Source organism: Lolium perenne, chromosome 2 (assembly GCF_019359855.2).
Source record: "Lolium perenne isolate Kyuss_39 chromosome 2, Kyuss_2.0, whole genome shotgun sequence".
Lineage (NCBI taxonomy): Eukaryota > Viridiplantae > Streptophyta > Magnoliopsida > Poales > Poaceae > Lolium > Lolium perenne.
Genome location: NC_067245.2, coordinates 4,798,836 through 4,810,354, shown reverse-complemented (window position 1 = coordinate 4,810,354; position 11,519 = coordinate 4,798,836). Strand labels below are relative to the sequence as shown.

Sequence of the window (11,519 nt, the reverse complement as noted above, 5' to 3'; positions counted from 1 at the left end):
AAGGCACATCGGTAAGCCCCTTCTCTGTGACAAGGCTGGATTCGGTTATGCCACTGCGGTGAGGATTTCTACTGTTTTCCGGCACGACTCTCTGTTTTGCTGCTAGTCTGTAGTATGCTCATCCTGAATTTTTCATCCTCATCTTGTCCTACTGGTCAAGGAAGTATGTGTGATCTCAACTCTGTTCTGGTATAGACTACTTGTACTTGGCTTTCTAGGCAGACACACAACTTATTCCTTACGCGAGTTGATTTTTTAGCTGTATCTAGTTATTATAAGTCCTTTCACTTAACGTGCGTGATCAATTAATAAGACTTCTACATGTATCCAGTTATCAACACAATTCATTAGTTGTTGTTGTGCTTGTAGCTTGCTTGTACTTAGGATGTATATGCACGCCATCTGTGTTTCGCACTTTTTCTGAAATGAAATAGCAATGTTCACACCAATTGTGGCAAAATAATGTAACTCAATTTTTGGATGAATTGGAAAGAACCTCATTTTGCCTATGAGCAGACTCGGGTTAGCATTTGTGTCGTTTTATGCAGCTTACAAATTACAAAACATTGGGCATCACAACTTAGGAGGAATTCATCCTTCATTCTTCTAGGTTCAATTAAATGAAATCCGTTATCAAGTGGGAGTCTTATCCGCTTCATTTGCTTGCGTGGGTTGATGGAGTTAAAGGAATAACATGACATTGACAAAATAACACTCTGTTTGTTTGATTTCCTTCTTGCCATCTCTCTCCCCTAGTTTTGATGTTGATTGTGTGCAAGGTCTTATAAATCTGACCGTTTGATTGCAGTCTATACTTCTTATTTCTAGCTAAAATCTACCTGGGAATAATGAAAGTAGCAACAATTGGTTTTGCTTGGTCCTGCGAATAAACCTATAGATGTATCAGAGTGCAAAAATGCTTGGCTTTGCTCATTTCTTACACTTGCATAATCTACAGGAGTGAGTTGGACTCTCGTAGTCATCACGTTTTCCCATCATTTGTTGAACATTCACGTCATAATCATCGTTTGTTGAACATTCCTTGTGCATGTGCTGATGCTTGGTATGCCTTATTTGTGTAACCAGCAACTGTTTCTTGTGTCGTGGAAGTGAACATTTCTTCTCTGTTGTCCTGTCCTGTCGGTAATTGGCGAGCCAAGCCTCTTTTGTCAGTGGTAGCTGGACGTGATGCTGGAGCTGTACATAGTGCAGTCAACAGATTGCCGTGGTGCTCGCAAAGGGGAAGTGGATTCAGCTCTGATGCAGGGAGGAGTTGAGCTGCCAGGAGGAGCTTATTCTTGAATCACTTTTCTTGTGATTATAATGTTCCAGTTGAGAAACTTAGAATCTTTTTCTTGCTGCTATCCACATATCGTGATTGTTATTCTTTGTGGTAAACCTACAGGAAATGGTTTGGTTTCGGCTGTCTCATGCTTGTTATTTTCTGAATATGGATATCAGGTACTGCTGAATCAATCTTTGCCTAGGCAGAAGCCAGCACTACAGGGATAAGGAATGTGCAGGAAACTGAAGGCGATGTGGAGGTTTGTTGTATTACTGAATGTCGTTGATCCTTGAAATACGGATCCAAACATTTTAATGGACACGCATATTATTTGTGGTTATGTAGTCTTCTGGTATTAATGGTATTGGTCATTGAAACTACAAAGTGCAGACAAACACAATGCTTGTCCTGAGCGTCCCTTGAGATATACAAGGACATGCTCCACTCTAAGCTGACGCTGGGAGGTTAGCAGCGGGCGAGCGGAAGAGGCGGTCGCCGCCGCTAATATGTGGTCCGTCTTGACCCGGTGTGCTCAGGCGGCTCTGCTGTGATTGTCATGGCTGGTTTTATACTGGTTGAGTGATTTCTTGTAATATTAAGAAACCTGATTGTTCGCATTTTGCCTTTGGTTGAAGTTGTGAGTCTCCGATGAATTATGTGCTGTTAGATGTCACAAGTGTTGTGTTCTGTGCACTTCTATTGTCAAGTGTTTTTGTGTGATCGAGATTTCTCAAAATATCTGAATATATCATGCACAAATTTCGAATATCTTTTGTTGTCAACGTTTAACAACTGTTACTTAGCTTAACATGCCGTGATGAGTTGTTTTTCATGAATAAAAATACCTGGCGAGTATTTGCTTTCTTTTCATTGATTTGTTTACTTCTTCAAGCAATGTTGTGGCCAGTTAGGTATTAGCTAGGGAGGTCAAGGGTCCAATGCTGCAACATCTTCAACTCGTTTATTTCTTCATTATTTATCTCATGGCTTGGCAGAGCTATGTAGGAGGTTTAACTTTTGAAGTAGATCTGGTGGATTCGTTTAACTTTGAAATAGATCTGGTGGATTCTGAGTTCCGCTCGAGTGAAAAGAAAAGCAATGTTACCATTTGGGTGATCCATGTAAGACACATATTGTAATTGCTTCTGCAAAAGATAATGCTAAATGTATGAGGAACCATATGAGAATTTGTGTTTGTATTAGATGCCAACATTGTATGTGTAAAACTTAGAGACCAGAATATATCTTTTGTTAGAGAAATATATTCTCAGTTTTCTCAGACAGGTTAGATAGAGCAATTTGTAGGTGCAGCATTATTGTAATATTAGCTATGAACCATTGTATTTTTTTAATATGTTAATAATGGGTTGAGTCCCTTTTACAGTACTAATTAATGATGAACACCTTTGCTCGACTGAACATGGAGATGTATTATCATATCAGTGCAACCTTTTTGAACTATGTGTAACCTTATATTTGCTTGCCTTCATTCATATTTAATTGTTGTGCAGTGGGCAGGCAAGGCCAAGCGCAGACCTTTTTCATATGTATGTCCAGTCCATGAGACAAATCAGAAATGTTACATAAAAAAAAGTGATTCAAACGAGGAAGGGATTGGATCATCTCAATTTTCATCTACTACATAGGACGACCAAAAATAGCAACCGAGTTCTCAGAATTAATTTCTTTCTTTTGCACTGTAAACGAAAAATCTTACTTTGTTATAACATCAGAATGTAATGCCTAACTTAATCACAGAGAAAACAAATCTGGCAGGCTTGAATTATCCCACCTTTAGTGGCAACACCACTAATAAGTAAGATAAGAAGCTCAGCTCATCCCATCAACATTGGAACCGATCAGTTAGCCAGTTTGGCAGCCACCCTTGAATAGCAGCGTCATCCTGTTAATGAAGTCTATTTGGCACGTACACAAGATTGTATATGCTTTCGTATGTGCATGAGAAATATGAGTATGTACGTAATTTCGCACAGAACTTTGGATGATGGCTGGAAAATAATTCTTGCTTCTTGAACGCGCCGGACGGCGGAGCTGAAGCAACGCAGTAAAATAAAACATGACTATATCGGTGCTTGAGTCACGAATTCTATGCAGTACTAGTACTAGCTTTACTCCCTCCGTCTCAGTTAACGGCGCGCACACGGTTTAAGAAATTGCTTTGATCATTATTTTAGTTAATAAAATATGAAATATATGTCACGAAAATTATATCATTGGAAAGCTTTTTTTGCATACGAATCTAATGATATAGATTTTGTAGACATAAAAGTTATATTTTGTTGACCAAATCAATGGTCAAAGTTTGTCTAGAACTGCGTGCGTGCCTGTTAAAGACGGAGGTAGTACTTGAGATTGACGGATCTATTCAGCTACTACTCCGTGCTTTTGGTTTCCTCTCAGTCGACCGCTCCCTTAATTTCGCGAGGTCCTTGGAATCAATGAGGACCCAGCGTGATTACTAGAGAACCATTTACTATTAGGAGAAAGGAATCCGTGATTCGTTAAAAAAGGTCACGAGCGGCCAGGACCAACCCACCTCTTTCCATCCATCAAATTCGTTGATCCTAGAAACTAGGAGCAAACAAAACTGAAATTGCGTCTAATCCCATCAAAGTCTATGCATGGATGAGGATGGGCAATACACATGCATTTTTTTCCTTGGAATTGAGGGTGCTACTAATTCTTAGTACGTGCTTTTAGAATTCTCCCACCTGATCGCTCCGTTAATTTAGTTAGCTCCTTGGAATTAGTAAGGGTCCACCGTGATTACTGGAGAACCGCACTAAGGTTTATAGGAGAAACGAATCTATGATTGGTGAAAGAGGATCGTGAGTGGCCGAGGCATTTTGGCAAGCCACCAAAACGCCTCCCTCCACATAATTGCTGCCTATAACATGACGAAATGAATTGGTGCGCAGCCTTGAAATCCTAAAGATTTGGCTGGCCATATTTCTGCCTATAACGAGGAAGTAGTGAAGTCAATGCATGGATGAGGATGGGCAACGCGCACACACACGTTTTCCTTTGGATTGATGGAGCTATTGTTTCTTGGCGTACGTGCTTTGGCTTCCTCAGATAGCTCCATTAATTTAGTTAACTCCTTAGAATTAGTAAGGGTCCACCGTGATTCTTTGGAGAACCGCACTATGTGCTTTTGGCTTCCTCTGAGTTGATCACTCCCTTAATTTTGTTAGTTCTTGAAATTAATTAGGACCCAACGTGATTACTAGAGAACCATTTACTATTAGTAGAAAGGAATCCGTGATCACGAGCGCCCAGGAGCAACCCACCTCCTTCCACCCATCAAATTCGCTGATCCTAGAAACTAGGAGCAAACAAAACCGAAATTGCGTCTAATCCCATCAAAGACATATGCAAGTTTTTACTTGGAATTGGGGGAGCTACTAATTCTTACGATATCTGTTTTGACCTCCCACACCCTGATTGCTCCGTTATTTTGGTTAGGTCTTTGGAATTAGTAAGGGCCTGGCGTGATTACTGGAGAACCGCATATCAGTTATTAGGAGAAAGGAATCCTTGATTGGTGAAAGAGGGTCACGAGCGCCCAAGCGTTTTGGTAAGCCACCAACACTCCTTCCTCCACATCATTGCTCCTTCCACCCATCGAATTCGTTGCTCGTGGAAACAAGCAGCAAACAAAGCCGAAATTGCCTCTAACCCCATGTTCTTGCCGCCATATCTCTCTTCCCTCCCTCAAAATTCAAACCTCAAACCTTCATCTCTCCCAGTCTATAAGTACAAGGAGGGGTTGAACCAACGCGTGCGTCGTGTGTGACGACTTAGACTTTGACTCTTGCGATGAGAGGAGAGGAGCAGGGCACTTTGTGCCGCCGGCGAAGGTAGGGATGGCCGACGCAAGCGAAGGGAGCTAGAGATGTGGTGGCGTGCTTAGGTACGTGGTGGATGGCGTTGAATGAAAACCGATGAGAGGAGAGGAGCAGGGCACTTTGTGCCGCCGGGGAGGACACTCTCTCTCGTTTGGTGTTATCGGCATGGAGCAGGCAGGCGGGATGCGTGCGCGCGGATGGTATGTGAGATGGCGGTCGCCGACGATACATACGTCCAACCTCCCTCGAGTTTTTCTCCGGCCGGATCCCATCCACCAGGTAAACAGGCAGGCGGTATGCGTGCGGATGGACATACGTCCTCTCCATCGAGCAGTGTTCTTCTCCGGATCCCATCTACCAGGTAATCCATTCTCACGTGTGAAATCACTACAAAAGTAAAAAATATCACCCTCCTATTAGCGACAATTTTCTGATTCTTGTTTATAGGATTGTATAGCATGTTACCTTCTATTCAACACAACTTAAATGGCTGTGCGATGAATTGAACAGGGGTGACCCTTAGAGCTGTGTAAAGGATAAAAAGCTTTGGCTGAAGAAATCTTACTGAAGCGCATCCACTTTGATGGCCAGTGAACATTGACAAGAACTATGGTGGCCGTTGGGAAATTTGCAGCAGCCCATAGGATGTTAGCCTTCTCCTTTCTGAAATTCTTACCGACAGCGATATGAACCTCTTCTTCATCCATCTTGGTTGCTCCCTATATGTACCCTAATTAAAATGAAGAATCAATATTAAATCTGGATTCTGCTTTTGCTATCTTGTTCAGCAGAACCAGATCCGCACATGCACCACCACTCAAATAGAGAAGACAAAGATATTTGGAAATGATTCGTCCTCGCGCCCGGTCTAGGGGGAATCTAAAATTCTTGACTTTTTTTTCTTTGAAACTGTGGTCAAACAAAAAAAACACTATTTTTCATTTTCTTGGGTTCTTGGGATGAGTAGCTACAGTAGGAAAACTAGGTATATGTTATTCCTTCACTTATTCCTTTAAACCAATGAAAGCCTAAATTATGTATTTTCTCGAGTTCTCTAGGGCAACTTAGAAATCGAACACTATACTGCCAATTAGAGGAATCATACATCGTCTGGTCTTCACTATATATGAATTATTTTACTATGCAATTCAACTCAACCTGCCGGTGGGATTATGTTTGAAGTAGCCACGGGCCTTCTTGCCTTGTTGGACATGGATCTTTAGATATTTTTATAGGGAGATAACATATTTTATTTGTAATATTGCTTTGGCTAGAATTTTAACACGGAGCTAGCAGGGCGCAAGCTGGAGCCATGGTCCCTCTTAGGGTAGAGTTTTTTCCTTGAAAACCTCCTAATTAATACATGTAGATTTAACTTCCAAATTTATCTAAATTTATATATATGGTTGTCCTCCTTGTGTAACTTTCCTAGGACCCTGATGAACACTAGTACATGTGTAGCAAACTCAAAAAAGAGTCGGTAGCGAACTCGCGCGAGCAACTCCGAAGATGACGAAACCCTAGCAAACAACCCATCCTCCACCGTGCTCCCATGGCCGCCGCGGCTCATTAGGGGCGGCGGTGCTCGGCCGTCGAATACGGAGGGTGTGGACGGGGTGATGCACCCCGGCTGCTCGACTTCGCGTAGGGACAGGCGTCTCGCGGGCTGTGCTAGGTGGAGCACAGCGGCGGCGCTATGACGCCTACCCTGTGTGGCGAGGCCCACAGCGCATCGGTGCGGCTGTAGGGCCCAAACCAGGCCCGATATGGGTTTCTCGCTGGGGCTAGAGGGATGGGGTGGGGTAGAGCGCATGTGGCGGTGTAGTAGTTCCGGTGGCGTGAGCGGCTGTCGGCGGAGTCGGTCGCACGAGCGGGATGCAGGCCCGACGAGGGCTTCCCTGCTCTGGCGCGCGATGTCGGGTTGAGCTGGTTCTCCATTGTCTGATGCTTGCCTTCCTGCGCTGGTCCGTGGAAGAAGGGTCGGCAACATCTTTAGGGTGGCCGGGGTGAAGCTCAATGTGTCACTCGCTCCCTCACCATTGACGAGTGCGGCTTCTCGTGGGTGATGGCCATCTGTTTTGTTCCTTGTTAATTTTGTGGACTGTATAGAGACTCTTTGGAAGGGTTGAGAGAAATCCATGTGCTAGTGCGGGACGACGGCGACGCTGCGGGCGCCGCCACCTTCTTAAAGGCGTCGTCTAGGCCCATTCGCCATGCATGCTCCTGAACAAGCGGGAAACCCTGGTCCCAACTTGTTGGTTTAGGCGAGGGACGATGCTATTGTGTATTTCCCTTCTTGGAGGCGTTGTTCGAGTTGCTCATGGCATCCCATGTCGACAATTGAAGTCAACGCCGGTCGCTACTCCGAGCATGGGCTTCTTAGGTGCAATGTACACTAGTATCAACATTGCTTGGGCGACATTATCCTCACCTCCGGCCACGTCGTGTTGTCCACCTGTCGACTTCTTGTATGAAGTTTGGGTGGGCGATATGTTGACGTGTGCCACCATGGAGCTAAGGTTTGATCCAAGCTATTTTGCTCCAGCTGTGGCGCGATCTCGAGTTCGTGTGTCCGGTGCATGTTGGCTAGTGGTTGGGCAAGGCGTGTGTGCTTGTTGTGTGCTTTCAGGTGTGTGTTCTCGAGGTAAGTGTATTTTTTATCTTTTATACTACCTCAGTCTATAAAAGTAATTCGCAAATTTATCTAAATTCAAATGTACATAAACACTCTTTAGTGTGTATAGATATATTCGAATTTAGATAAATCTCTCACATCTTTCTTATTGGCGGATGGATTATTAAGTGAATGTTTGAAGTTTTGGCTAATTTTACTGAAAATTTAGCAAATAATAAATCAAATCGGTATAATATAAATTTGTGCCACAAAGATTGTCACACTTTTCCACGTGCTAGCCTTGCTAGCGAGAGGGAAATCCCCGTCGGCCGACCACCTTCCACCGCGGATGTACGCATCGGCAGCCGCCACCTGGCGAAGCACGGCGACGAGGAGCCGGACGGCGTAGTCGGCCGAGTCGACGGCGAACGCGGCACCAGCGTTGGTCACGTTGAGCCCACGGCGTCTGCAGCGGCAAGATCAAGGTGGTCGACGCCAACAGAGATGCCCGCCACGAGCTCGAGCGCCGGGAACCCGGCCAGGTGCTCGTCCGTGACAGGCTTTAACCCCACGAGCAGCACCCTCCCCTCGGCCGTTTCCGCCGCGTCCGCGTCAGCGGCCGGCGAGCGCGCGGCGAACTCCGGGAAGAGCGCCTGCGCCAGGAGCACCAGCGGCGTCTCGTCGCTGGACGGTGGCGGTGGCGTCATGTTCTCCACTGAGATCTTGGCAATCAGTCGGTCGGTCCGTGGAGAAGAAATTTGTTCAAGTTTGGCTTGAAACATTTGGAGGGACAGAGACAGTAAAGCCACCAGCAGACATGATCTGTGGTGGAGCAGGAGCACACACACTGCTCTGTAACTAGAAAACGACATCACGCGCGCTAGAAATTAATGTCAGTGATCCAAACATTTCAGCTCGCAAGAAGATCAAGATCTGAAGAACTCGGGCAGAAAGTATACAAGTTTTGTTGACGACCTCGGCACCATCAGTGGAAGACGAGCACGGGTGTCAGCAGCGGCGTGCCGGCGAAGAAGGCCTCGAGGTTGCCGACCACGAGGCGGTCGATGCAGCCAGCGACGGGGCCGCGTCCAGGAAGGCCGCGTCGATGCGGACGACGCCGCTGCCTGGGACGACGGCCGCGCGCGGGGGGTCATCGTCGGCAGCCGCGGCGAGGAGGAAGGCGTCCAGTGGGAGCGGCGAGGCGTGGGAGTCGAGGAGGCGGAAGCGGCCGGCGAGGTCAGCGAGAACGGTCGGCTTCAGGCGGTAGAGCACGAGCACGGACGGCATTTGCGGATGCGGCCGTGATGCGAAATTCGGATGCTATCTATGTGTAGAGTACGACCGAATGGCTATCATTCTGTTTCCTTCCTAATATGACCCGTTTTACCAAACTAAAATACTTTGCTAAAACGGCTTCTTCTATCATAAAACGGAGATACTGTAAAAAAAATTAACTACAGCGCAAACTACTTTGAAAGATGAAAGAAGCCTATCATTGCAATTACAATCGTGACATAGATGAAAAGCGCACCAAAATGCCTTAGGCCACGCGGGCGACCCGCCCGGTTCCGCTCCGGCGGCCGGCGTCCCCAGCCCTCATGTGCCTCCTCCCAGCCTCCCTGTAGTTAGCCCCCACCAGCCTCAGTTACTGCTCCCGCGGAGCGGCGGCTCCACCTCGCCCGTTCCTGCAGTGCACGACCAAAACCAGAGTCCCACTCAGCCAACGAGCATTGCTGCTCCGGCGGCGCCCGTCCACACCTCACTTTCTTGCTGCTCCTCCCTGGAGGCTCGCACCCAGCTCCCTCTCTTTGGGCGGCGGTGCGGCACTTGTCTCCTTCGCGAGATGCGGTTCCTTCGGGTCTGGTCGAGGTAAGGTTTTTCAAGCCTACGTTTAGCCCACTTCTCCTCCTTCATCTCCTTCTCTCCCTCCTTGCCTCTCATCGCCGGCGAGATCTGGGGTCACGCCGCCTTTCTCCCTCATTGTGCTTCTCCCCTCCCTCCGTCGACAGTATGTTGTCTTTCTTCTTCTGTGACACCTCGGATTGCCTCCACGCTGAACTTGCGTCCTTGGATGTGTTTCACGTGGTGGTTGCCTCCCCAGCAGTCGCCTCCTTCCTCCTCCGCGCCGGACACAAACACGTACATACTCTCACAACAAATTTATATAACAGAAATTATTTCGAACCCAACATATTTTTATGTTGTTACATTCATAAATTATATTTTTTTACAAATAATTACGTTTGAATTGACTCGCAAAAAAAGTGACATAAAAAATGAACTACGTGAGTCACGTCACGTATACAAAAAAAAATTAATAGTGAACTCAAATTTATCCTGAACAAAGTTTAAATTGTATTTGAATTAATTTTGTAGAATTGGCATCCGTTCTCTACTTTACGCTAGGCTTGTAATTACGATAGAAATACTTTTAAGTCTGACAAGTAATTTTACGGACTGATCTTTGTATTGTTGAAGAATCAAGAAATGATTAAGTCCTATAGCAAATTTTTGATAATTCTCAAATTGCTGATTAGAAAAACAATGGTTTCAATTAGTATCTAAAATTATCTTGTCTTCGTGAAACTTGATGTTCAAATCCGTTTGAAAAGTAAGGAGCTGAAAAGTTTGTTTTCAGAAATAAGCATGGTGTGAGATATATGTGATATCTAAGACCTTATTACAAGATAATAGAATATAATTTAGTGAGACTACATAAACTCATAAGTTTTATGGGAATGTACGAAGGTTGAAAACGTCGAGCGTCCCGATCCTCCAACTAGTTGGGCACTAACATTATTCACATATCCATGTAAGCCGTAGTAGCTTCATCATGAAGTTGTCATGATTTGATGGGTAAAATTATGAGTGAAATTGTTCATCACATTAAAAGTTACTAATAGTAAAATCTGAAACACTTGTCATGTGATGATCAACTTCAAAGTGTGAACCTAAAGGTTATTGGTATTTGACCAACAAGCCTAGAAGTTATTGATGTTGAAGTAGTTCTTTGAAATATGAGGAAAGTCGAAATAGAAAATACAAAAGGATTTTGGCAGAAAGAAAAAAAGACTAGAAAGTCTAGCTCAGGTGTATATAGATGATATACATGTAATGAATGTATTCTTTAATTAGTCGCACAATGAAGTTCCTGGGTATTTATACCATATTGGTTGGTATGAGATGTCATACAACACAACGCAATACAAGAATACAATGGCCTGAGTGCCTAATAAGGAATGTGGTAATAATGCACGTCTGGACAAAATAAAGTGTTATTATGTTCGTCGTTGGCATTCTACCTAGCCCTTGAGATATATAATAAAGAACTTAATAATTGTTATTTTTCTTTGGTCAAATGAAAACAATGAGTTGTTCAAATTATGACCTTACTCCATGTACGATGGATAAGTTATTATAAATCTTAATGGTGAAACACACATACATAACACTGACGCTAAAATGCCATAAGGCAAATGATTTGAATTCCACTTATTTGTGGAACCGCTATTTAGGTCATGTTAGAAAGGAACGTATGAAGAAACTCCATGCAAATGGATTTTTGGAGTCATTTGATTCTTGAATCGTTTGGCACTTGCAAATCTTTTCTAAAGAAAATGACTGAAATACCGTTCATAAGCCAAGAGTTGAGCAGGCAACTAATTTAATGGAAACATACATGATGATATATGTGGTTCATTGGGAATAGTTGTGTGCGGAAGATTCTTCTACTTCATGAAAACTTCCAACA

The 11,519-nt window shown here is 44.5% G+C and overlaps 1 long non-coding RNA gene across 1 annotated transcript; it reads left to right on the top strand.

The window, feature by feature from the left end:
• The first annotated feature begins 1,265 nt into the window (after positions 1-1,265).
• On the top strand, positions 1,266-1,986 carry LOC139835932 (uncharacterized). Its single transcript, XR_011751260.1, has 3 exons — positions 1,266-1,331; positions 1,462-1,544; positions 1,676-1,986. It is a non-coding gene; the product is annotated as an uncharacterized lncRNA (long non-coding RNA).
• The last annotated feature ends 9,533 nt before the right edge of the window (positions 1,987-11,519 follow it).